The sequence below is a fragment of the Gopherus flavomarginatus genome, chromosome 1 (genome assembly GCF_025201925.1).
Source record: "Gopherus flavomarginatus isolate rGopFla2 chromosome 1, rGopFla2.mat.asm, whole genome shotgun sequence".
Classification (NCBI taxonomy): Eukaryota; Metazoa; Chordata; order Testudines; family Testudinidae; genus Gopherus; species Gopherus flavomarginatus.
Window position 1 is genome coordinate 379,170,709 of NC_066617.1, and position 27,889 is coordinate 379,198,597.

At 47.9% G+C, this 27,889-nt stretch overlaps 2 pseudogenes; one reads left to right on the top strand and one right to left on the bottom strand.

The window, feature by feature from the left end:
• Positions 1-17,649: 17,649 nt before the first annotated feature.
• LOC127044837 (olfactory receptor 52E4-like) lies at positions 17,650-22,947 on the bottom strand (annotated as a pseudogene).
• A 3,174-nt stretch (positions 22,948-26,121) lies between these two features.
• On the top strand, positions 26,122-27,068 carry LOC127051935 (olfactory receptor 52N1-like; annotated as a pseudogene).
• Positions 27,069-27,889: the final 821 nt, after the last annotated feature.

Genomic DNA, 27,889 nt, shown 5'->3' on the forward strand with positions numbered 1-27,889 from the left:
TACAAAGGATGAATATAGGCAAACAACACAGGAATGCAGGGGCAAGATTACAAAGGTAAAGACACAAAATGAGCTCAGACTAGCTATGAGAATAAAGGGAAACAAGAAGACTTTTTATCAATACATTAGAAGTAAGAGGAAAACCAAGGAGAGTGTAGGCCCACTGCTCAGTGAGGAGGGAGAAACAGTAACAGGAAACTTGGAAATGGCAGAGATGCTTAATGACTTCTTTGTTTTGGTCTTCACTGAGAAGTCTGAAGGAATGTCTAACATAGTGAAAGCTAATGGGAAAGGGGTAGGTTTAGAAGATAAAATAAAAAAAGAACAAGTAAAAAATCACTTAGAAAAGTTAGATGCCTGCAAGTCACCAAGGCCAGATGAAATGCATCCTAGAATACTCAAGGAGCTAATAGAGGAGGTATCTGAGCCTCTAGCTATTATCTTTGGAAAATCATGGGAGACGGGGGAGATTCCAGAAGGCTGGAAGGGGGCAAATATAGTGCCCATCTATAAAAAGGGAAATAAAAACAACCCTGGAAACTACAGACCAGTTAGTTTAACTTCTGTGCCAGGGAAGATAACGGTGCAAGTAATTTAGGAAATCATCTGCAAACACTTGGAAGATGGTAAGGTGATAGGGAATAGCCAGCATGGATTTGTAAAGAATAAATCATGTCAGACCAATCTGATAGCTTTCTTTGATAGGATAACGAGTCTTGAGGATAAGGGAGAAGCGGTGGATGTGGTATACCTAGACTTTAGTAAGGAATTTGATATGGTCTCACATGACATTCTTATCGATAAACTAGGCAAATACAATTTAGATGGGACTACTATAACGTGGGTGCATAACTGGCTGGATAACCGTACTCAGAGAGTAGTTATTAATGGTTCCCAATCCTGCTGGAAAGGTATAACAAGTGGGGTTCCACAGGGATCTGTTTTGGGACCGGATCTCTTCAATATCTTCATCAACGACTTAGATGTTGGCATAGAAAGTACGCTTATTAAGTTTGCAGATGATACCAAACTGGGAGGGATTGCAACTGCTTTGGAGGATAGGGTCATAATTCAAAATGATCTGGACAAATTGGAGAAATGGTCTCAGGTAAACTGGATGAAGTTTAATAAAGATAAATGCAAAGTGCTCCACTTAGGAAGGAACAATCAGTTTCATTCTTACATGCAGAATGGGAAGAGACTGTTTGGGAAGGAGTACACAGAAAGGGATCTAGGGGTTACAATGGACCACAAGCTAAATATGAGTCAACAGTGTGATGCTGTTGCAAAAAAAGCAAACGTGATTCTGGGATGCATTAACAGGGGTGTTGTGAGCAAGACACGAGAAGTCATTCTTCCGCTCTACTCTGCACTGATTTGGCCTCAACTGGAGTATTGTGTCCAGTTCTGAGCACCACATTTCAAGAAAGATGTGGAGAAATTGGAAAAGATCCAGAGAAGAGCAACAAGAATGATTAAAATCTTGAGAACATGACCTATGAAGAAAGGCTGAAAGAATTGGGTTTGTTTAGTTTGGAAAAGAGAAGACTGAGAGGGGACATGATAGCAGTTTTCAGGTATCTAAAAGGGTGTCATAAAGAGGAAGGACAAAACTTATTCATCTTAGCCTCTAAGGATAGAACAAGAAGCAATGGGCTTAAACTGCAGCAAGGGAGATTTAGGTTAGACATTAGGAAAAAGTTCCTAACTCTCAGGATGGTTAAACATTGGAATAAATTGCCTATGGAGGTTGTGGAATCTCCATCTCTGGAGATATTTAAGGGTAGGTTAGATAAATGTCTATTAGGGATGGTCTAGACAGTATTTGGTCCTGCCGTGAGGGCAGGGGACTGGACTCAATGACCTCTCGAGGTCCCTTCCAGTCCTAGAGTCTATGAATCTACAGTAGAACCTTAGAGTTACAAATACCAGAGTTGCAAACTGACCTATCAACCATGCATCTCATTCAAAAGTAGAAGTACATATCCTGTCAGCAGAGGAGCCAAAAGAAAAAAGCAGGGTAAATACAGGACAACTCTGTGTTAAGTGAAAAGTATTTAAAAATAAAAGGAAAATTAAAAAAAAGATTTGACAGAGTTGCAAAACAATGGAAAAGCTGGTATGGGATTAGTTAAAAAAAAAAGTCTAGGAATATAATTAATGCCAGTAAACAGCATGGTTTATGGAAAACGGGTCTTGTCAAATAAAATAAAACTGATTTAATCCTTTAATGCGAGTGAACATTTGGTTGATCAAGGGTACTGTGCAGATGCAATAAACGTCAGTTTCTCTGAGACATTTAATTTAGTAGTGGAAAACATTCAGATAATAAATAAACAGTCTACAATACTAGTAGAGCACATGTGAAGTGGATTAAAAACTGGCTAACTGACAGATCTCAGAAAGCTGTTGTCAAGAGCCATTGTCAGTGAATGGAGGTGTTACTAGCAGGGTTTTGCAGGGATCGGTTCTAGGCTCGATGCTATTGAATAATTTCATCAATGATCTGGAAGGAAATAGAAAAACACTGCAGATAAAATTTGCAGATGACCCAAAGATTTGCAGAGTGGTTACACTGAGGAGGCCATGGCAGGCATACCAATTGATGGAATACAAGCTGTCAGGAACAGTATTCCTGATGATGCTACAGCACAACTGGCTGCTGAGCTCTGTGCCTTTATCCTCACACACAACTATTTCAAATTTGATGACAATATATATCTCCAGATCAGTGCAACAGCTATGGGCACCTGCATAGCCCCACAGTATGCCAATATTTTTATGGCCGACCTGAAACAACGCTTCCTCAGCTCTCGTCCACTCACACTCCTTCTCTACCTATGCTGCATTGATGACATCTTCATCATCTGCACCCATGGGAAGGAGTCTCTGGAAAAATCCACCACGATTTCAACAGCTTCCACCCCACCCTCAACCTCAGCCTGGACCAATCTACACAGGAGGTCCACTTTCTTGACACCACGGTGCAAATAAGTGATGGTCACATTACCACCACCCTATACCGAAAACCTACCAACTGCTATGCCTACCTTCATGCCTCCAGCATCCATCCCGGCCACATCACACGATCCATTGTCTACAGCCAAGCACTGAGGTACAATCGCATCTGCTCTAACCCCTCAGACAGAGACCAACACCTACAAAATCTCCACCAAGCATTCTCAAAACTACAATACCCACATGAGGAAATAAGGAAACAGATCAACAGAGCCAGACGTGTACCCAGAAGCCTCCTACTGCAAGACAAACCCAAGAAAGAAACCAACAGGACTCCACTGGCCATCACATACAGTCCCCAGCTAAAACCTCTCCAATGCATCATCAGAGACCTACAACCCATCCTGGACAATGATCCCACACTTTCACAGGCCTTGGGTGGCAGGCCAGTCCTCACCCACAGGCAACCTGCCAACCTGAAACACATTCTCTCCAGTAACTGCACACCGCACCATAGTAACTCTAGCTCAGGAACCAATCCATGCAACAAACCTCGATGCCAACTCTGCCCACATATCTACACCAACGACACCATCACAGGACTTAACCAGATCAGCCACACCATCACCGGTTCATTCACCTGCACGTCCACCAATGTAATATACGCCATCATATGCCAGCAATGCCCCTCTGCTATGTACATCGGCCAAACTGGACAGTCGCTACGGAAAAGGATAAACGGACACAAATCAGAAATTAGGAATGTCAATATACAAAAACCTGTAGGAGAACACTTCAACATCCCTGGCCACACTATAGCAGACCTTAAGGTGGCCATCCTGCAGCAAAAAAACTTCAGGACCAGACTTCAAAGAGAAACTGCTGAGCTTCAGTTCATCTGCAAATTTGACACCATCAGCTCAGGATTAAACAAAGACTGTGAATGGCTTGCCAATTACAAAACCAGTTTCTCCTCCCTTGGTTTTCACACCTCAACTGCTAGAACAGGGCCTCATCCTCCCTGATTGAACTACCTCATTATCTCTAGCTTGCCTGCATATATATACCTGCCCCTGGAAATTTCCACTACATGCATCTGACGAAGTGGGTATTCACCCACGAAAGCTCATACTCAAAAACATCTGTTAGTCTATAAGGTACCACAGGACTCTTTGCTGCTTTTTGAGTCTGTCTGACACCTTCAGTTAGGAGACCTGATTTTCAATTGCTTATAAGTTTGCCAAATTTTAAGTGTTTGGACTGAAATTTCCCATGCTGAATGTCTGCTTCTGGCTAAACTGTTTTTTGAAAGTTTCAGGCATAACAGTTTAGCCGACTTCTTGAATGAAGCAAGGAGAGAATATGTCTTACCCATGTTGAAAAATCTTTATAATTGTTCCAGTGAGGATCTGTCACAGTATGAGTGTGATATAACATCTCATTGAAAGGTGATGGGACCAGAAAGAGTTAATTAACTCACAGACTGACCTGACCCAGGGCCGAACTTTAGAGATTCGTTAGGAAGATCTGTAAATGAACAGAGGTTTGAAATGCAGCCGCACAGTTAGAGATAGAAGAGTAGATGTTTGCTCAAGTCTTGTGATGGAGGTAAACAAGTCTTTTCTATTGCTATAGATTTAATTCAAAGATCAAAAAAGGAGTATTAATATTTATGATAACACTTGAGTGAAATAGTATTATTGTCTATCTGTCTCTTTGAAGGTTGTGATAAACTCTATATAAACTGCTTAATGGATAAATTGCACTATGCTAATTGCCAGGATGTTTGGGAGACAGAAGATGAAGCTTATTCTCTCAGGACAAAAAGCTGCTGGAAAAACGTATAAAGATCCTGGGACACCAGCCTGTTTTATCTCAGATCTGCTCTGGGTTTCAAAAGGGGGAAACCTTAAGCCATAAGGATTGAGATCCCCAGTCACTGACTGGAGTCACCCTGAGTATGGACATTGGACTATAACCTCTGGACTATTTCTAAAAGGACGTTTGGCAACTACAAACTCATCTCTAATCTGTATCGGAACCTCAAGAATTGTGTTCAAGTCTGTCTGTATATTGATCTTTTAACCAACTCTCCCTCTCTGTTTTGTTTTCAAATAAATTTTAGTTTAGTTAACAAAAATTGGCTATAGCGTGTATTTTGGGTAAGATCTAAGTTATGGTTGGACCTGGGTGTGTGGCTGATCCTTTGGGATTGGAAGAACCTTTTCTTTTATATGATGAGGCCTGAGGCTGGGCACTTTAAGGGAACTGCGTTGTTCGGACTCTAAGGGTATGTCTATACTACGGGATTATTCCGATTTTACATAAACTGGTTTTGTAAAATAGATTGTATAAAGTCGAGTGCACGCGACCACACTAAGCACCTTAATTCAGTGGTATGCGTCCATGGTCCGAGACTAGCGTCGATTTCTGGAGCGTTGCACTGTGGGTAGCTATCCCGTAGCTATCCCATAGTTCCCGCAGTCTCTCCTGCCCATTGGAAGTCTGGGTTGAGACCCCAATGCATGATGGTACAAAAACAGTGTCACGGGTGATTCTGGGTAAATGTCTTCACTCATTCCTTCCTCCGTGAAAGCAATGGCAGACAATCATTTCGCGCCCTTTTTCCCTGGATTGCCCTGGCAGACACTATAGCATGGCAACCATGGAGCCTGTTATGGCTTTTGTCACTGTCACCGTATGTGTACTGGATGCTGCTGACAGACGCGGTACTGCAGCACTACACAGCAGCATTCATTTGCCATTGCAAGGTAGTAGAGATGGTTGCCAGTCGTTCTATACCATCTGCTGTGCCATTGTAAATTGGTGATGAGATGACGGTTATCAGTCATTCTGTACCGTCTGCTGCTGTCATGGGTGCCCCTGGCTGAGGTCAGCTTGGGGTGCAAAGACAAAAATGGGAATGACTCTATGGGTCATTCCCTCCTTTATGTTGTATCTAAAAATAGAGTTAGTCCTGTCTAGAATATGGGGCAAGCGTGCTAGAGAATCAGTGTACCAGAGAGCACAGCCGCTCTGTGTCAGATCCCGCAGAAATGATGAGCTACATGCTATTCTAGGGGGTGCCCCTGCAACAACCCCACCCGTTGCTTCCCTGCTCCCCCAATCCTCCTGGGCTACTTTGCAGGGTCCCTCCATTTGTGTGATGAAGTAATAAAGAATGCAGGAATAAGAAACACTGACTTGTTAGTGAGATAAAATGAGGGGAAGGCAGCCTCCAGCTGCTATGATAGCCCAGGCAGGACATTAAACAGTCGGGGGAGAGAAGCCCAGCATCCCGCTGCTATGATAGTTCAGACAGTACAGAATCTTTTCTTTAGACATGAAAAGGGGGGTGGGGCTGATGGAGCTCAGCCCCCAGTTGTTATGATGAAGACGGTTAACAGCCATTCTGTACCATCTGCTGGAAATGACTGGGAGTCATTCCTATTTTTACCCAGGCGCCCTCGGCCAACCTCACCTGAGGCCAGCCAGGAGCACTCACGGGATGATGACAAGGGGAGGAGAGAAGATGCTGCTGTTCACTGCCGCAGCACCATGTCTACCAGCAGCATGCAGTAGGCATAGGGTGACATATAAAAAAGTCAAGAAATGATTTTTTCCCCTTTTCTTTCACAGGTGGGGGGCGTAAATTGACGAGATATACCCTGAACCACCCCAGACAATGTGTTTGACCCTACAGGCATTGGGAGCTCAGCCATGAATGCAAATGATTTTCGGAGACTGCGGGGACTGTGGGATAGCTGGAGTCCTCGGTACCTCTTCCCTCCCTCCATGAGCGTCCATTTGATTTTTTGGCTTTCCATTACGCTTGCCACACAGCACTGTGCTGTGAACTCTGTATCATAGCCTGGAGATTTTTTTCAAATGCTTTGGCATTTCATCTTCTGTAACCGAGCTCTGATAGAACAGATTTGTCTCCCCATACAGCGATCAGATCCAGTATCTCCCGTATGGTCCATGCTGGAGCTTTTTTTGGATTTGGGACTGCATCGCCACCCGTACTGATCAGAGCTCCACGCTGGGCAAACAGGAAATTAAATTCAAAAGTTCTGGGGGCTTTTCCTGTCTACCTGGCCACTGTATCCGAATTCAGATTGCTGTCCAGAGCGGTCACAGTGGTGCACTGTGGGATACTGCCCAGAGGCCAATACTGTTGATTTGCGGCCACACTAACCCTAATCTGATATGGTAATACCAATTTCAGAGCTATTCCTCTCGTTGGGGAGGAGTACAGAAACTGGTTTAAAGAGCCCTTTATACCGATATAAAGGGCCTCGTTGTGTGGACGGGTGCAGTGTTAAATCAGTTTAACACTACTAACATCGATTTAAAAGCGTAGTGTAGACCAGGCCTAAGTAACCAGTGAGGACCTACAGAAGCTGTTCTGTGCTGGTTTGGTAAATCTAAGTATTGGAATAACCACCAGCTTCTGGGGTTTGTCTGCCCCGTTTTGTTTGCAGTTCATCCTAATTGAGTGACCTCAGCTGGCTCCCACGGGCGGCACCATCACAGGAGCCCTAGCAGCTCCATGTTTTCCAGCAGACAAAAGTCAGGTAACAGCCCCCTCCCTCTGAGTTAACAGCCTGAAATGCAAGAGCAGGAGGTGACAGTGTCTGTGCATTAACACACAGCTGGCTCCTGAGGTCTTTAATCAGTTTTTACTGCAAAGGGAGTTTTGCATCAGTGGGGCCTGAGCAAACTATGGGCCAGGGCATCAAAATTTGGCCTTGTACTGTCCGTCTACTAACAGCTTTCATCCTGAAGGATCCCCTGTGCCATGAAGTCATCAACCGGGGCGGGCGAGGGTGTACAGAAAACAGACATTCATCACCTCTGGCAAGGGCCCTGGGATGTTTACCGACTGTACAGATCAGAAAGGACCCCAGACCTATTCTCTATCCCAGCACGCCCACGTTGCCCTGGGTTTATCGAGCAGGTGAGCTCCGCAGCAAAAGATGGTACCTGTGAATCCTGAGATGGAAGCATCTTCCCTGGGAATCCCCCTCAGGTAGCCGTGTCCCACACCTCTCTCATCCCAGCATCTGCAGCAGTATCCCACGCTGAGAGCGACACAGGGGTGTGCACCATTTATAATATAGCTCTGTGCAATCCCAATGGGGTTCATTCAGCCTCTAGGGAAGAAGGGGCATCTGGATGTAAACATGCTGGAGACAAACTTGTCTGCCCTTCTGTGCTATTTATCCACCTTTATGAGTAAACAGCAATTAAAAGACCTTCGCAAAGGGAGATGAGAACCCTTGGGCTCTGTGCTGAGTCAGAAAGGAGTTGGCTGATCTGTGCATTTGTGCTCATTTAAAAATTATAGTCGATTAGGAAGAAAACTAGAGATAATGTCTAAGTCTCCATAGGGTCTGAAACACTGTAAATGCCCAGGAGCGATGGGTAGGTAGCAGACAGACAGATCTGGGGATAGATGACTTTGAGGCGATACAAACACTTTTTGCAGCCCTACTGGCCTGTTGCTAAGGGATCAGAGATCAGTAATTCTCATCAGTAACGAACATCAGACTGTGCAGCACCTTACATTCAAAACACCAAGCAAAGGAAAGTCACCATGAACGCATCCCCATTATATAGATAGGAAGGTGAGGCACAAGGAGATTTGCTTTGGCCAAGAGTGTCACAGAGACTGAGTGTCAGGATGACAGACAAAACCTGGTGTGAACTCTGAGACCCCACTTCTGCTCCCACTCAGAAACCTGCTGTCACGGAGTCCCCGGGTGATGCTCTGGAACTGCTCCCCACAAAACCAGTCAGGACTTTGGGGAGCCTCCTCTCCCTTGGAGCAGACTACCTTTAGGGCAGGAAGCTCACACGTAGCATTTAGCAGGTGCCCCTCTGTGCACTTCCCACAGAGAGTCTGCCCAGTCGGGGTTCTGGGGAAGCCAGAGGGCCCTGCACCCCCACTTTGCAGTCAGATGTGACTCTCAGCCAGGCAGTAAAATAGAGGTTTATTTAGACAATAGAAACATGGTCCAAAACAGGTCTTGCCAGTACAGACAACAAGACCCCCCTTAGTTAGGTCCATCTGGGGCCCCAGGGAGGCCACAGCCCCACTGGGAGGCCCGAGCCTCCTCAGGGCTCCCTTCCATTTCCCAGCCAGCTTCCAAAAACTCCCCAACCTCCTCCAGCCCCTCCTCTCTGGGCTGTGTCTCTTTCCCGGGCCAGGAGGTCACCTGAGCTCTTTGTTCCCCCACACCTTTAGCATCCCCTTGCAGGGGGGCAGGGCCTGGCCATTAGTTGCCAGGTGACAGAGGGTCGGCCAGAGCTGAGGCCCCCCCACAGTATTCAGAGGGAACATTAAAACCAGTCCCACTTTGTCACACCTGCCAACACATCACAGTCACTGGGGTCGCTTTGGGGGAACAGATTCAGTAAAACCAACATCACAGGTTGTTCCTGTGGACAGAGGGCAGCCGGGGCCTGTCCTGATAACAGAGGCCTCGCCCGCCGCCAAAGCTGCCTTGGAAGAAGGGGGGGCCTATAGGCAAGATAGAGACTGGATCAGTGTTTGCATTGGATTAGTTCTCTCCCTCTTGGGTCATTTCCTCTCAGTCTCTCCCAGGGGGATTTGAAATTGAATGTTCCAGGCTGAGTCAGACTTTCCAGCACTGCCCCGGCTGGAGGGCGCTTGGATTCCCACAGCTGAACTCGCTGCCTGCTCCTCTGGCCAATCGGGGTATTTCTCCAGAGGTGTTTGTCCAGGCTGAACCGGGGCGCCGTGTCCATCTGTACTCCGGTTACTGACACTCTGTATCTGACCCTCGTCTGTAGCTAAAGGCAAAGGGGGGAAGGGCTAGGCCCTGATTTGGCTGTATCACTGTGTCTATCATTTAGTATTATTGTCTGACTTGTGGAAGCCTGCAGAGGCCCCGCTCCAGTTCAGGGCCCCTTGTGCTGGGCCCTTCGCAACCCAGAAGCAGAAACAGCCCCTGCCCCAAGGAGCTTAGAAATCACATTCAGACAAGACCCAGCTACTGTGTGTAACACACCAGAGAGGGGGCAGGCGGGAGATGGGGGAGGAGCAGCACTAGGAACGGGTGGTTCCATAGGCTGCTGGGTGGGTGTGTGACAGCGGAAATGCACAGCCCTGCCCTGGCTGCTGGAAGTGTGTCCTGGGCCGTTAAGAGCGGATCACGTGTTTGGGGAATGAGACTGGGGCGAGTGAGAACCGGCTGTTGAATGGCAGCTGTAGCAGACACACAGCTGGGAGCGCGTGACTCTCCGTTAGCTTCTGTAACCTGCTTTAGTTCTATTCACGTCTCCCTCCGTCCAGTGCAGTCTGAGCCTCCTTCTCATGAATTCTCAGGACAACCCCCGGTACCGGAGGGGAGACCAGAGGAGAGGGCAGAGGTAACAGGGCTGTGGGGAAAGAACGAAGGAGCCACCCTGGAGATGGAAGAACTGGAAGCCCCAAGGGCTTAAAACTCTCGGGCAATGCAGCAGAGTCCGGGAAGAGATTCTGGCAGAGTTTTGAGATATTTCTATTCAAACAGCTGAGTTTGGTGAGAGAGACCAGCAGAAAGATCGACAAAAGCACCGGTGAGGACAGCACTGTCAGCGGGAGCCATTGGCTGGGGTGTGGCATTAATTCTGCCGGCAGAAGAGCACTCCTCATGGGCATAGAGTGGCTACACAAGAGAGCGGCGCAGGGGCAGCAATACAGCTGTGCCACTGTAAGGTGTGTGATGTAGACATGGCCTCAGTCGGGCAGAGGGAGCAAGTTATTGTACGGTTTATAGAGAGTTGAAGAGCCTTGCGTGGTGCAAAAGAGCAAAATGTTCCATGGGTGAAAGTTTCCCCTTAGAAGACAAAACTGAGGGAGCTCTGTGAAGAATTCCCAACAGTCATAAGTGGGGGAACGGCCCCGCTCTTGTGGGGAACTTCCCTGGCTGATACACCACTCCGGTGCAATGGGCTAGCGAAAGGATCTGACTCCTCATTCGCACTCCCTTTACCCAGTGACCTGCCTGACTCAGGGGCTCCCCTTCCACTCCCCTGGGTGGCAGAGTCCTTGTAACTCCGACCAGGCTGGGCACAGGATTCCTGGGTCTCAACCCTCAACCTTGTCATGGTCACTTAGGACAGGGACCGGGGTGTTCCCACTCCGGGGTGCTCTCTCTGCTCCGGGCGCTTACCTGACCCACAGATCATCGCACATAGTTCTAAGAAACACAGTTTATTAAACAGCAACCGATTAAAAAAAATAAAGATAAAATGGGAAAAGTTAAAGGAAAACCCGGAAGCCCACCCAATGGCACAGGAGATCCCAAACAGCTGTGGCTGGATGTCAGGGCAGTTCACAGTCTGTTCATCACATGGCCCAGGCCCTGCCCAGGTCCGGGCTGTGCCAAGGTCGGACACTCCCTCTGGCAGTGGCCACACGCCCTCGGGCTCTATAGGGCAGGACCCTTCTTCGCAATGTCAGCCTCACATTGGGGTTACGATCCCCCTCCCAGTGCGGCCTGCAAGGCCTTTTGCCTGCCTCTGCCCAGGTGCCCCTCACTCGCACCAGCTGCTCACTGCACACGGCTGCAGACTGCTCCGGCCCCAGATCCCAGCTCCAACTCCAGCTCCCAGATCCAGGCCCAGCTCCCAGCCCCACCCCCAGCTCCCAGATCCAGGCCCAGCCCCCAACTCTGTCCCACAGCCCCAGCTCCCAGTTCCAACCCCAGCTCCAGCCCTAGTTCCCAGCCCCACCCCCAGCTCCCAGCCCCCTGCCCCATATCCCAGCTCCAAAAGCCCTGCCCCAGCCCTAGTTCCCAGCCCCACCCCCAGCTCCCAGATCAAGGCCCAGCTCCAGCACCAGCTCCCTGGGATGCTTCTCTGGCTCTGCTCCCAGCACCAACCTGCTCCCTGGGATGGTTCTCTGCCCCTTCTGGCTCTGGCTGCAGCTCTGCTCCCAGCTCAGCCTTGGGCCCCTGCTCCCTCCTTAGCTCAGTCCCTCTGGACCAGGCGTCCGCTGTTCACACGGAGGATGGGACCCCCGGCATCGTCACTCCTTCATTGGCCTGCCTGCCCTCTCAATCAGGCTTAGTGGGAGCTTTGGCCTCTCCTCAGAGTCCCGGGCCTGTCAGTCCCAGGGTCCTGGCTTCCCAGCTAATGAGCCCAACCTGCAGCTGTCTACAGAGCACTGAAGCCTTCGGTGCTCAGGCTGGTGGGGTCGGAGCAGGAGATGGCGCCCATCCCATTCTTCAGTCACACGCCAGAGTTCAGCCCAAATTCAGTGCCCCTGGAATGATAGATACAAAGCACCAGACACACAACGGTTTGGTTCGTGCACTGAAGGACACTGGGAGTGTTCTGTAGAGAGACGTAGGGGCGCAAAAAGAATCACAAGGAGTCGGTTCATTTCCTATCAGCAGCATTGAGCAGCAAGCACCATTGAGCTTTGAATTTCCTGTGTTCCTTTCACCCTGCCCAGACTCGAAGTGTGGCACCCAGGGTGTGACAAGGACCCAGACTGAGTCCCCTCACGCAAATATTGTCCTTGCAGGGGACTCTAGAGAGATTTGTAGATTATGTGGCCAGGAAGGACCCTGTTCTGTCCTCCTGCATTGCACAGACCATAGGACTGCCTTGGATGAATTCCTCTTTGAACTAGAGCAGATCTTTGCGAAAAACATTCCATCTCAAATGAAACATGGCCAGTCATGGAGACACTCCATGATCCTTGCTCAGCTATTCCAATGCTCAATTACTTTCAGTGTTAAAAATTTCCACTTTGTCACTAGTCTCAGTTTCTTCAACCACCAAGCACTGACTCTTGTTTGACTGTTGATTGCTAGCTTTAAAGCCTCCTATTATCAAATTTCTGTTCCCAATTATTAGTGCTGATAGAATGCAATCAGTTCACTGCATAATCTTCTCCTCATTAAGAGACTGAGCTCATTGAGTTCCTAGGGCAGCCTTGCACTGGCCCCCAGAGAAAGTTCTGTCTCCTGCACAGACAAGCTTTACCCCTGCTGTCGAGAGCCCCATTGTGCCAGACAAGTGCTGCTGCTGGAACTTTAGGGTCTGTGAGTCCCCAGGCCATTGAGCACCATGAAGATGAGGACCAAGACCTTCAATTTATCTTTGAAAACTCATGGTGATCGGGGGAGATCCCGAATGACTGGAAATAGGCTACTGTAGTGCCCATCTTTAAAAAAGGGAAGAAGGAGGATCCGCGGAACTACAGGCCAGTCAGCCTCACCTCAGTCCCTGGAAAAATCATGGAGCAGGTCCTCAAGGAATCAATTCTGAAGCACTTAGAGGAGAGGAAAGTGACCAGGAACAGTCAGCATGGATTCACCAAGGGCAAGTCATGCCTGACTAACCTAATTGCCTTCTATGAGGAGATCACTGGGTGTGTGGATGAGGGGAAAGCAGTGGATGTGTTATTCCTTGACTTTAGCAAAGTTTTTGATACGGTCTCCCACAGTATTCTTGCCAGCAAGTTAAATAAGTATGGGCTGGATGAATGAACTATAAGGTGGATAGAATGCAATCACTTCATTCGGGGGGAGGGATAGCTCAGTGGTTTGATCATTGGCCTGCTAAGGCCAGAGTTGTGAGTTCAATCCTTGAGAAGGCCATTTAGGGATCTGGAGCAAAAAATCTGTCAGGGGATTAGTCCTGCTCTGAGAAGTAGGTTGGACTAGATGACCTCCTGAGGTCCCTTCCAGCTCTGTGATTCTATGATAGAAAGCTGGCTTGATCGTCAGGCTCCGCAGGTAGTGATCAATGGCTCCATGTCTAGTTGACAGCCGATTTCAGGTGGACTGCACCCTCAGCAAGTTTGCATATGACATTGAAGTGGGAGGAGTGGTAGATATGCTGGTGGGTAGGGATAGGATACAGAGGGACCTAGACAAATTAGAGGATTGGGACAAAAGAAACCTGATGAGGTTCGACAAGTGCAGACTCCTGCATTTAGGACGGAAGAATCCCATGCACTGCTACAGACTAGGTACTGAATAGCTAGGCAGCAGTTCTGCAGAAAAGGACCTAGGGGTTACAGTGGACAAGAAGCTGGATATGAGTCAACAGTGTGCTCTTGTTGCCAAGAAGCCTAATGGCATTTTGGGCTGCATAAGTAGGGGCATTGCCAGCAGATCAAGGAACATGATAATTCCCCTATATTAGACATTGGTGAGGCTTCATCTGGAGTACTATGCCCAGTTTTGGGCCCCACGCTACAAGAAGGATGTGGAAAAATTGGAGAAAGTCCAGCGGAGGGCAACAAAAATGATTAGGGGGCTGGAGCACATGACTTATGAGGAGAGGCTGAGGGAACTAGGATTGTTTAGTCTGCAGAAGAGAAGAATGAGGGAGTATTTGACAGCTGCTTTCAACTACCCGAAAGGGAGTTCCAAAGAGGATGGAGCTCGGCTGTTCTCAGTGGTGGCAGATGACAGAACAAGGAGTAATGGTCTCAAGTTGCAGTGGGGGAGGGCTAGGGTGGATATTAGGAAACACTATTTCACTAGGAGGGTGAAGCACTGGAATGGGTTCCCTAGGGAGGTGGTGGAATCTCCTTCCTTAGAGGTTTTTAAGATCCGGCTTGGCAAAGCCCTGGCTGGGATGATTTAGTTGGGGTTGGTCCTGCTTTGAGCAGGGGGTTGGACTAGAAGCTCTCCTGAAGTCCCTTTTAACCCTGATATTCTATGATTTCAGCAAAACTTATTCTATGTATAAATCACATAGTGAATTACAAAGGAAAGGGAGAGATGAACAGTTTTGCATGACCCGGGGGAGAGAAAGAGAGAGATGGGATGAAACCCACTAGAACAAGGTGTGACTGGTTCCCTCATTGGGACCCCTGTGGGACAGTCATTTAATGCGCTGAGATACCACTGAGCCTGATCCTTCTGCCAGCCTGGGCACCCCTTGCTTCTGTCTTACTGAGCCAGAAACTCCAGGCCAGACACACAGACTGGGCCGCACCCCTTTGCAGAGCACAGACACTGAGCTTAGCTCAGCTCTGGAAAGGCTCCCAACTGCACAGCCCCAGTGGGACCTGAACCCCAGACAAATCAGCCTTACACCCTAAAATTTTACACAGTATAAGTTCATATTGTTCGCCCTCTTCCTTGAAGTAAAGAGAGAGAGGGATACAATTTGCCCTCCACCTCTAGATAACAATTACTTACACTGAGTTTATTAATAAACAAAAGTGATTTTATGAAGTACAAATGGTCGGATTTAAATGATCAGAAGAGGTAACAGACAGAACAAAGGAAGTTACTAAGCAAAATAAAACAAGCATGCAAAGCTAAGCTTAATACACTATGAAACTTATTGAGTGTTATATCTCACTCTCAAAGATGTTCCAATACACTTCTTTTACAGATTAGACTCATTTCTAGTCCAAGCCAAATCCTTCCTCCTGCTCAGTGTCTGTTAGATCCAGCAGACATCTTGGGTGGTAAGATGGGGTATCCTCCCTTCTTGTCTTGCTTCACACACTTATATAGATTTGACAAAAGCCTGGAGTCATGTGTCTCTTTGTTCAAACTTCCCCCCGCCCCCCGCTTTGTGAACAAATACAGTGAAACCGCTCTCTAATGTAATGTTTGGGGTCCAAAAAATTCCATTGCAATAAATGAGGGGTTGCGGTATAGCAGGGTTTCAAGCCGGTCAGTTTAAGTCAGTGGTCCCCAATGCGGTGCATTGACGTGCGCCATGTAGTGCCTACACCTCTAGTGCTTCGTGCTCAGCAGGGGAGAGGAGTCGCTGCCCTGCGCCTGCTGGGGACAGAGAACTCCAGGGCTGTGGGCACCGGTGCTCTCTGTCCCCATCAGACACAGGACTGGAGCTTCTCTCCCCCGCTGGGCACTAGGAAGGGGCACATCAATGTCCCGGTGCATGCCATGGCATTGGGGAACCAACTTATGATCACGTTATAAGCGATTTTGTGTTATGGCGGGGTGTGTTATTGCGAGGTTTGACTATATCAACTCCAAGATGGATTCCAGTATCAGGTGACACAGACACAGGCCTTCACAGCACCCCTCCTCTTGCACAGGCATCCCACAGACCTACGGGAAAACAAATCCATTCACAGCCAATTGTTTCTTGATTAAGAGTCATCAAGTTCCTGAATTACCATGAATGGTCCTCATATGCTTCATATTCATGATACATGCACATAAATAGGATGAACACATTCAGTAGATTAGAACTTTTCCAATGATATCTTACAAGAGGTATTTTGCACAAAGCATATTCCAGTTATGTCTTATTCATATTTAAAAGCATATTTTCATAAAGCATCAGGGATGTCTCGCAATACAGTGACTCACTGCCTCTTCTGTTAGGGAGAGCACTTTCCAAGAGAAAGTCAAACCTTCTCCCTGACCCCAAACCAGAGATGCTTGTTCAGGAAACATTTCCTTCAGGGAAGCCTGACTGGGTCACTCCTGGAACAAGTGCACTCAGGGAAACACAGAGGGCAGAAAAGCCAGATTTGGGTGAAGAGAACATCTTGTGGACACCTCCCTGCCCAGCTGCACTTGCCTTCCACTCATAGTCCCCTAGCTACCGTGCAGCATCCATGTAGCAACTCCAGGTTTTCTGTCACAGTTGGACACTCACTGGGCAGCTGTGTTTGGGTTTCACACACAGGTCCCATGTTCTTTTAAGTCTCAGCACCATTCAGGCTCTGCCTTTGAAGTTGGGTTTCTAGGCCCACTCTCAGGGTGTAGCTTCTGTTCTAGCACCTCCCTCTGGGAAAGGAGAGCTGTGTGCCAAGGCCCAGAGACTAGTTTTGGCCTGGCTCCCCAGATTCTCCCATTGCTTCAGCCACCCTTCCCAGAACTCCCCTTTGAGTGCACTCTCTTTCCAATTTCTCACTATTGGGTCACAAGATTGTTAAAGCAAACAGACCCAGGCCTTGCAAAGGGGTTGCTAAAACAATTCATCTACTTTAGACAGCACAAGAGATACCCAGATCCAGGTAAACACAATATGACACCTGCACACCATTCCCTGCCTCTGTGGCATGTGAGTGAAGAGTACTGGAAAATCCCAAAGACATAAGGATAGAGATGTTTTGTACAAGCAAACATGAGTTTATAGGGTTTCCACTCATCTGGGTCTTACCCAGACTGTTCAGTTTTTGGCTTATGTGTCTATGTGTTATTTAGGGTTCCCAGGTAACCAGTTTTCAACCAGAAAGTCAGGTCAAAAATGGAAACTTGTAGTGTCCAGTTACTGCAGGGAGGGGGGAAGTGGCAGATCATTAACTTGTGCCACCTCTACTCATCGGGGGCTGCTTCCTACCAGCAGCCAGACTGTTTGTCAGGGTGCAGCAGCTCTTTTGCCAGCCCCGAAGCAGAGGTGGCACAGCTGGGGTGGAGAGGAAGCTGGAGATGATCTAGAAAGTGACGGGGGAAGGCAGGAGAGGAGTGATCAACAGGAGTGTGACCTTGGGGGAAAGGGAGCAGAAGTGGGTGGAGTCTCAAGGTGAGATGTGCAGCAAGGGTGGGGACTGGAGGAAGGAGTCAGGCGGCATCTCAGGGGTCCAGTTAACAGAAATTGGAAAAGTGGCATCCCTTTGAGTTAATGAATTGTACATAGATCGATTTCCCAGTTTGGCACACAGACACAGCACAATAAGGTCAGGAAAGGGCTTAATGTCACTTTCACTCTCCAGACAGTGATTCAGGGAAGAGGGATCAGCCCAATGTCACCAACCAGCTCTGCATGGAACTCAGTCTGAGAGCCAGGGCACCAGGAGAAAAATTTCATTCCTTTCTGAGTAAATAGCCGGAGCAGCCTGTTCTGGATCTGTCTGGTCCTCACACCATAGATGATGGGCTTCAGCATGGGGAGCACCAGAAGGTACATGTTGGCTATGAGAATGTGGAAATGCAGGGGCACATTGTGGCCAAACCAGTGTGTGAGGAAGTAGAAGAGAGCTGGGATATAAAAGGCTAAGATAACACAGAGGTGGGAGACGCAGGTCCCAAAGGTCTTGAGCCTGGCGTCCTTTGTGGGGAGTCTGAAGATGGCCCTGAGGATCTGGATATAGGACAAGGCGATAAAAAGCACATCCAGACCAGTGACCAAGAAGGCCAGAAAGAGGCCGCAGTAGCTACTGACACAGATGTCAGCACAGGCCATCTTCAACCCAGTTATGTGCTCACAGTATGAGTGGGAGATGATGTTTGTTCCTCAGTATGGCCAATGCCTCGCCAGGAAGGGATAGGGCAGTAAGAACATGCCACTGCGCAGCACCATGGCAAGGCTGATCTTGGCCACCAAAGGGTTAGTCAGGGTAGTGGAATATCTCAGGGGGTCACAGATGGCCACATAGCGATCAAAAGCCATGGCCACTAAGATCCCAGACTCCATCGCTGAAAGGGAGTGAACAAAGTAAACCTGGGTGAGGCAGGCACTGAAACTGATCTCCCTGGAATTGAACCAGAAGATGCTCAGCGTTTTGGGTAGAGTGGATGTAGACAGGGCCAGGTCAGTGACAGCCAGCTGCAAAGGAAATAGTACATGGGCACATGGAGGTTTGGCTCTATCTTCACAATGAACAGGATAGTAAAGTTCCCCAAGATGTCTATGATGTATATGGCACAGAAGGGAATGAAGATCCAGACATAGGCCACCTCCAGGCCAGGAATACCCAGCAGGACGAAGGTGGAGAGGTTGGTGAAGTCAGTTGTGTTGGAATCTGACATGGAGTAGGGGAGAAGATGTCCATCTCTGAGGCAGAACGGTGTCTAGTGCATGGACTGTATGTTCTGCTGACTTCCTGTATGTGCCCAGGCTCTAGGGTGATGGTTGCAGTACAAATACCTGGATGGAGAGACAATGTTAATATGAGACACTACATGCACAACCGAAGGCTGTTCTCATGGGTGAAGCAGATTGGTTGCTCTTCACGCACCAAAAAAATGCCATTTTCATTATTCAGATAAATTAATTATGAACAACTGACCCTACTAATGCCAATTCCGTATTGCATGCTGTTCCCCATAACAATAATTCCTACATGTCTTGTTTGGGAAACCTTAACAGGCACCAACAGGAAACACAAGTGTGGATACTGGTTATCCCTCATTGTTACCCAGGTTAGAGAATTCATGCTTTAGGGCGCTCCCCATTAACCCAGTTGTTCAACTTCTGACTGGAAAAAATCTAAACCTTTCCCAGACATGTGCCAGTGAGAAACATCTCAAGTAGAACAGGCCCCAGGGAAAAGACCTGGGTGTCATTGTTAGCAACTCCATGGAAACATTCGCTCTTTCACAGCAGTCGAAAAACAATGAGAATGTTAGAATACCTTAGGAATGGGATGGAGAAGAACCTGCTCTGGACATGCACTCAGCTTTGGCCACCCAGTCTTTATCAATGATATCACCAATAGAAAGGGAGTTTCTGAAGCAGTCTGTGAAAATGGAGGAGGCTACCTTATGTGGACAGACTGGAAAGTCTGGGACTGTTTCGTTTAGAGAAAAGAAAAATAGGGTGGCATATAAAAGAGGAGATCAAACTAAAGACTGGAAGTGATTCCAATCAAATTAAATCAACAGAGAACAATACCCAACCAGAGGCATCTGTAATTCCTTAGTGCTTCAGACGAACTAATTCCCCAAAGCTGAGGCAAACTACCAGAAAAAGTGATTGGGAGGAAAAATTTGGAGAGAAAAATGAGATGAAAAACTGGGAGTTCTTTAAGAAGAATGCATTAGATGGCCAAAAAGCCATCGTTCCACAGTCAAGAAAGTGGACAGTTTTTGCTTAAAACATGATTCAGTGGCAAAGGAAAGACAGCAATTGGGGGATTGGGGGACGAGGAGGCAATATATAACAAATGGGGAAAAGATAAAGTTTATACCCAGCATACAAGTTAGAAGTTATGAAAATTGATAAGGGATGTTAAAGACATATATTAAGAAGAAAATCGTAGAAAAAGTGTAGGCCAATTCCTAGAGGGAGAAAGGAAACTGCTAATGTCACAGAAAAGGTAGATATGTTCTAGAAACATTTTTTTACTGCATTTGGAAAGAAAAGGTTCACAAAATAGTTTTGTTCTGCATTCCGAAAGAAGCAATAATAGGTACTCATATCACATGTGATGATGAAATATTTTCTAGCCCATTAGCAGTCAAGGAGGACGTTAAACAGCACCAACAGGAGAACCTTAGAGTTACGAACACCAATGACAAACTGACCACATCTCACTGGAACCAGAAGCAGGGGCGGCTCCAGGCAGCAGCGCTCCAAGTGCATGCCTGGGGCGGCAAGCCAAGGGGGGCGCTCTGCCGGTCGCTGCTAGGGCAGCAGGCAGGGTGCCTTCGGCGGCATGCCTGCAGAGGGTCCGCTGGTCCCAAAGCCATGGGACCAGTGGACCCTCCGTGCTTGGGGTGGCAAAATGCCTAGAGCTGCCCCTGACCAGAAGTACTCAATCAGACTGTAGCCGAACCAAAAAAAAAAGTATTTATAAAAAAGGGAAAATTTAAAAATAGATTTTACACATTAGGAAACAATGGAAAAGCTGGAATGGGATTAATTTAAAGAAAATCTAGGAATATAATTAATGGCAGTCAATAATATGGTTTAGGGAAAACAGATCTTGTCAAATAAAATTGATTTCAGCCTTTAATGAGAATAAACGTTTGTCTGAACAAGGGAACCATGGAGATGCAATAGTTTTTGATTTCTTGGAGGCATTTGATTTAGTAGGAGAAAACATTCAGATAAAAATATAAACACTCTACAATATCAGTATAGCACACGTAAAATGGACTAAAAACTGACTAACTGACATATCTAAGAAACAAGTATCAGGGTGCTAGCCGTGTTAGTCTGGATCTGTAAAAGCAGCAAAGAGTCCTATGGCACCTTATAGACTAACAGACGTATTGGAGCATGAGCTTTTGGAGATGATCACTCACTTCGTCGGATGCATGTCGTCTGATGAAGTGGGTATTCTCCCACAAAATCTCATGCTCCAATACGTCTGTTAGTCTATAAGGTGCCACAGGACTCTTAGCTGCTATATCTAAGAAAGCAGTTGTCAATGGGCCATTGTCAGTGAATGGGGCTGTTCCTAGTTGGGATCTGCAGGGATCAGTTCTAGGTTTGATGCTATTCAATATTTTCATCAGTGATCATAGAATCATAGAGTAACAGGGTTGGAAGGGACCTCAGGAGGTCATCTAGTCCAACCTCCTGCTCAAAGCAGGACCAGTCCCCAAGTAAATCATCCTAGCCAGGGCTTTGTCAAGCCTGACTTTAAAAACCTCTAAGGAAGGAGATTCCACAACCTCCCTAGGGAACCCATTCCAGTGCTTCACCACCCTCCTACTGGAAAAGCTTTTCCTAATAGCCAACCTAAACCTCCCCAACTGCAACTTGAGACCATTACTCCTTGTTCTGTCATCTGGTACCACTGAAAACAGTCTAGATCTATCCTCTTTGGAACCCCCATTCAGGTAGTTGAAAGCAGCTATCAAATCCCACCCTCCTTCTTCTCTTCTGCAGACTAAACAATCCCAGTTCCCTCAGCCTCTCCTAATAAGTCATGTGCTCCAGCCCCCTAATCATTTTTGTTGCCCTCCGCTGGACTCTCTCCAGTTTTTCCACATCCTTCTTGTAATGTGGGGCCCAAAACTGGACAGAGTACTCCAGATGAGGCCTCACCAATGTCAAATAATGGGGAATGATAACATCTCTTGATCTGCTGGCAATGCCCCTACTTATACAGCCCAAAATGCTATTAGCATTCTTTGCAACAAGCACACACTGTTGACTCATATCTAGCTTCTTGTCCACTGTAACCCCTAGGTCCTTTCTGCAAAACTGCTTCCTAACCATTCGGTCTCCAGTCTGTAACAGTGCATGGAATTCTTCCATTCTAAGTGCAGGACTCTGCACTTGTCTTTGTTGAACCTCATCAGGTTTCTTTTGTCCCAATCCTCTAATTTGTCTAGGTCCCTCTGTAACCTATCCCTACCTGCCAGCATATCTACCACTCCTCCCAATTTAGTGTCCTCTGCAAACTTGCTGAGAGTGCAGTCCACTCATCCTCAAGATCATTAATGAAGATATTGAACAAAACCGGCCCCAGGACCAACCCTTGGAGCACTCCACTTGAAACTGGCTGCCAACTAGGCATGGAGCCGTTGATCACTACCCATTGAGCCTGACAATCTAGACAGCTTTCTATCCACCTTATAGTCCATTCATCCAGCCCATACTTCTTTAACTTGCTGGTAAAAACACTGTGGGAGACCGTATCAAAAGCTTTGCTAAAGTCAAGGAACACATCCACTGCTTTCCCCTCATCCACAGAGCCAGTTATCTCCTCATAGAAGGCAATTAGGTTAGTCAGGCATGACTTGCCCTTGGTGAATCCATGCTGACTGTTCCTGACCACTTTCCTGTCCTCCAAGTGGCTCATAATTGATTCCTTGAGGATCTGCTCCATGATTTTTCCAGGGACTGAGGTGAGGCTGACTGGCCTGTAGTTCCCCGGATTCTCCTCCTTCCCTTTTTAAAATATGAGCACTGCAGTAGCCTTTTTCCAGTCATCCAGATATGGAAGGAAATATAAAATCAGTGCAGATCAAATTTGTGGATGGCCCAAAGACTGGCAAAATGGTTACAATGCAGAAGTCAGGGCAGGCATATCGATTGGTCTTGAGCATTTGATGAGCTGGACCCAGGAAAACAAAATGCATCACCTCTGGCAAGGGCCCTGGGTTGTTTAACTGCTGTGCAGATCTGAAAGGACCCCAGACTTATTCTCTGTCCCATCACACCCACGTTGTACAGGGTTTGTAGACCAGGAGAGCTCCTGAGCAAGAGATGGGTACCTGTGAATCCTGAGATGGAAGTGTCTTCCCTGAGAATCCCTCTCAGGTGTCCGTGTCCCACTCCTCTCTCACCGCAGCATCTGCAGCAGCATCCCACTCCGAGAGCTGACACAGAGGTGTGCAGCATATATAATATAGTTCTGTGCTGTGCTCTTTATCCAGCTTTAGGAGTAAATAGCAATTAAGAGACCTTCCCTAAGGGAGATGAGAACTCTGGGGCTCTGTGCTGAGGCCAAGAGGAATTGGCTGCTCTGTGTATTTGTGTATATTTAAAAATTCTAGTCAATTAGGAAGAAAATTAGGGATAGCGTCTCAGTTTCCATAGGGTCTGAAACCCTGTAAATGCCCAGGAGGGATGGGTAGGTAGTAGACAGACAGATCTGGAGACAGATGACTTAGGGAAGATACACTTTCTCCATACTGGACTGTTGCTAAGAGATCAGAGATCAATAATTCTCATCAGTAATGATCATCAAACTGTGCAGCACCATTCTCTGAAGGATCTTCAAAATAACTAACACAGGAAAGTCACTATGAACATATCTCCATTATACAGATATGAAAGTGAGGCACAGCAAGAGGTGACTTGGCCAAGGTATCAGAGAGATTGAGTGGCAGGATGACAGACAGAACCCAGGAGTCCTGACTTCCCTGCCATAACCACGGTCTCTCTGTTACACCAAGAGGGAAACGGCTTCCTGCTCTGGCAGGGGCTGTTCATTGCGTGGGACACAGACGAAAGTCTGACAGGGGGATCCTGAGCCTTCGCCATCCTCTGAAGGTGAATCTGAAGTTTTCAGAGCTAGCTGGAATTTGTAAGTTCCCTGCTCCTGTGAGGTGTGAATTCTGGGACTGCACTTCCGCTGCCCCTCAGAAACCTGCCAGCGCATCATAGTCAATGGGGTCACTTCAGGGGAACAGACTTATAAAACCAACACCAACAGAATGTTCCCATGGACGGAGGGCAGCCGGGGGCCTGTCCTGGGCACAGATGCCTCCCTCTCCACCCCCAAAAATGCTGCTGTGGAACAAAAGGTGGCTCTATGGGAAGGATAGAGACTGGATCAGTGTTTGCACTGGGTTTGTTCTCTCCCTCTCGGTTCATTTCCTCCCAGTCTCTCCCAGGGGAAATTGAAATCGAATGTTCCATGCAGAATAAGACTTTGCAAACCAATCAGGCAAAGTGGGGGAAGGGGCTAGGCCTTGATTTGGCTGGATCACTGTATCTATCATTTAGTATTATTGTCTGACTTGTGGAAGTCTGCAGAGGCCCAGCTCCAGTTCAGGGCCCCTTGTGCTGGGCCCTTCACAAACCCGGAAGCAGAAACCGTCTGTGCCCCAATGAGCTTAGAAATCACATTCAGACAAGACCCAGCTACTGTGTGTAACACACCAGAGAGGGGGCAGGTGGGAGATGGGGGAGGAGCAGCACTAAGAACGGGTGGTTACATAGGCTGCTGGGTGGGTGTGAGACAGCGGAAATGCACAGCCCTGCCCTGGCTGCTGGAAGTGTGTCCTGGGCCGTTAAGAGCAGATCACGTGTTCGGGGAACTAGACTGGGGCGATCGAGAACAGGCCATTGAGTGGCAGCTGCAGCAGACACACAGCAGGGAGCGCGTGACTCTCCGTTAGCTTTTTAACCTACTTAAGTTCCAATCACACCTCCCTCTGTTGAGTGCAGACTGAGCCTCCTTCTCATGAATTCCCAGGACAACCCCTGGTGCCAGAGGGGAGAGCAGAGGAGAGGGCAGAGGTAACAGGGCTGTGGGGAAGGAGTCACCCTGGAGATGGAAGAACTGGAAGCCCCCAGGGAGTTGAAACTCTCGGGCAATGCAGCAGACTCCGGGAAGAGGTTGAGGCAGAGTTTTGAGATGTATCTATTGAAGACGCTGGGTTTGCTGAGAAAGGAGACCAGCAGAGCAGTGCAGGGCTTGAGGGAATGGACGTCTTTACTGTCATTCAACTCAGGGTTTGTCTTCTTTGTTTTCTTGCCAGCAAGTTAAAAGGTTTGGGTTGGAGGAATGGACGGTAAGGTGGCTAGATTGTCAGGCTCCATGGCTAGTCATCAATGGTTAGATGGCTAGTTGGCATCCAGTATCTAGTGGAGTGCCCCAGGGGTCGTTCCTGGAGCTAGCTTTATTCAATCTCTTCATTAATGATCTGGAGGATGGGATTAATTGCACCCTCAGCAAGTTTGCAGATGACACTAAGATGGGGGGATAGGTCGGTATGCTGGAGGGTAGGGATAGGGTCCAGAGTGACATAGACAAATTGGAGGACTGGGCCAAAAGAAATCTGATGAGGTTCAACAAGGACAAGTGCAGAGTCCTGCACTTTGGACAGAAGAATCACATGCACTGCTACAGGCTAGAGACCAAATGACTAAACAGCAGTTCTGCAAAAAAGGACCTGGGGATTACAATGGACGAGAAGCTAGATATGAATCAGCAGTGTGCCCTTGTTGCCAAGAAGGCCAATGGCATATTTAGCTGTGTTAGTAGGAGCATTGCCAGCAGATTGAGGGAAGTGATTATTCCCCTCTATTAGACACTAGTGAGAGCATACCTGGAGTATTGCATCCAGTTTTGGTCCCCCGACTACAGAGGGGATGTGGACAAATTGGAGGGAGTCCAGCAGAGGGTAATGAAAATGACCAGGGGGCTGGGGCACATGACTTATGAGGAGAGGCTGAGGGAACTGGGATTATTTAGTCTGCAGAAGAGAAGAGTGAGTTTGGATCTGATAGAAGCCTTCAGCTACCTGAAGAGGATTCCCAAGACGATGGAGCTAGGCTGTTCCGAGTGCTGGCAGATGACAGAACAAGGAGCAATGGTCTCAGGTTGCAGTGGGGAGGTTTAGGTTGGATGTTAGAAAATGCTATTTCAGTAGTAGGGTGGTGAAGCACTGGAATGGGTTACATAGGGAGGTGGTAGAATCTCCATCCTTAGAGGTTTTTAAGGTCAGGCTTGACAAAACCCTGGCTGGGATGATTTAGTTGGGGATTGGTCCTGCTTTGAGCAGGGGGTTGAACTAGATGACCTCCTAAGGTTTCTTCCAACCCTAATAGTCTATATTTCTATGATTCTATGTCTGGAGGATAGCTAATGTGACTCTGCTTCTTCCATGAGAACAGCCTCCACTACTGCATGCAGTGTCTCATATTAACGTTGTCTCTCCATGCAGGCATTTCTACTGTGACCATCACCTGAGATCCTGGGAACACACAGAAAGTCAGGGGAGCATACGCTAAATGCAGAAGGCACCCTTATGCCTCAAAGTTGGACACTTTCTCCCCTACTCCATGTCAGATTCCAACACAACCAACTTCACCAACCCCTCCACTTTCATTCTACTTGGCATTCCTGGCCGGGAGGATGCCCATGTCTGGATCTCCATTCCCTTCTGTGCTATGTACGCCATAGCCGTGTTGGGGAACTTCACCATCCTGTTCATTGTGAAGATGGAGCCGAGCCTCCATGGCCCTATGTACTATTTCCTCTGCATGCTGGCTGTCACCGATCTGGTCATGTCCACATCCACCCTGTCCAAAACGCTGAGCATCTTCTGGTTCAATTCCAGGGAGATCGATTTCAGTGCCTGCCTCACCCAGATGTACTTCGTTCACTCCTTCTCAGGGATGGGGTCTGGAATCCTCGTGGCCATGGCTTTTGATCGCCAAATGGCCATCTGCCATCCCCTGAGACATTCCACCATCCTGACAAACTCTGTGGTGGCCAAGATCGGCCTGGCCATGGTGCTGCGCAGTGGCATAATCACATTCCCTATCCCTTCCTGACGACGTGGTGGCCATATTGCAGAACCAATATCATCCCCCACTTTTGTTGTGGGCACATAGCTGTGATGAAGCTGGCCTGTGCTGACTTCAGCATCAGTAGTTACTATGGCCTGTTTGATCTTCTCTCTGTGATCAGAATGGATGTGTTTTTTATCACTGTGTCTTATACTCTGATCCTCCAGGTCATCTTCTGCCTCCTCACAAAAGATGCCCAGCTCAAGACTTTTGGGACTTGCATCTCTCATTTTTGTGCCATCTTAGCTTTGTACATACCAGATTTCCTCTCCTCTCTCACCCACCGGTTTGGCCACAATGTGCCCCGGCACTTCCTCGTTCTCATTGCCAGTGCGTACCTGCTGGTGCCCCCCATGCTACACCCCATCATCTATGGGGTGAGGACCAAACAGATCCAGGGCAGGCTGCTTAAGCTCTTTACTTATAAAGAGACCTAAATGTTTCCTCCTTGTGCTCTGGCTCTCAGATTGAGCTCCATGCAGAGTTGGCTGGTGCATGATGTTGGGGCCTCTTCCCTGAATCACTTACTGGACAGACAGAGAGATTAAATCCTGTCCTGTCCTAACTGTCCTGTGTCAATGTGATGAACTGGGGAGTCAGATTATGTACACTACACTGGGTTTCTAATTGCTGTTAGCTGAATGCCTGAAATTACATTCTTGCCCCATCTCTTCTTTCAAGCCTCGACCCTGCTGTGTGTCTTCTCCCCAATGCCCTGCTCTTGTCATTAACTCTGTATAGAGAGAAAGACCCCATCAGGTCTCCTGGGATCTATCTCAGCTCTGGGAGGGGGGTGGGGTATAGTGGATTGCAGCAGGAGGCAAATACATCTGGGGTATAATTAAGAAGATCAGAATGGCCACACTGGGTAAAACCAATGGTCCAAGTAGCCCAGTAGCCTGTCTTCTGACAGTGCTCAGTGCCAGGTGCTTCAGAGGGAATGAACAGAATGTGGGAATCAGCCTGTGATTCGTGTGGAGCAGCTCAGCAGAAGGGGCAGAAGCCCTGAGTCTGGGCTATCTCAGATTTATCTGACAGGAGTTCAAGCCTCCAGCCCCAGTAGGCACTGCTGGGGGAGGGGAAGAGCCCAGGCTGCCTGGGTGGAACGGCAGGAGAAGCCCTCGGTTCAGGCTGCCCCGAGCCCTTGCCGCAGCCACAGAGCAGAGACAGGTGCTGTGGAGGGAAGAAGTCCTTCTCATTTGTGTCCGCTCCACCTTCCATACTGCTCCCACCCAGGGGTTGTCTCCTTTCCCCTGTC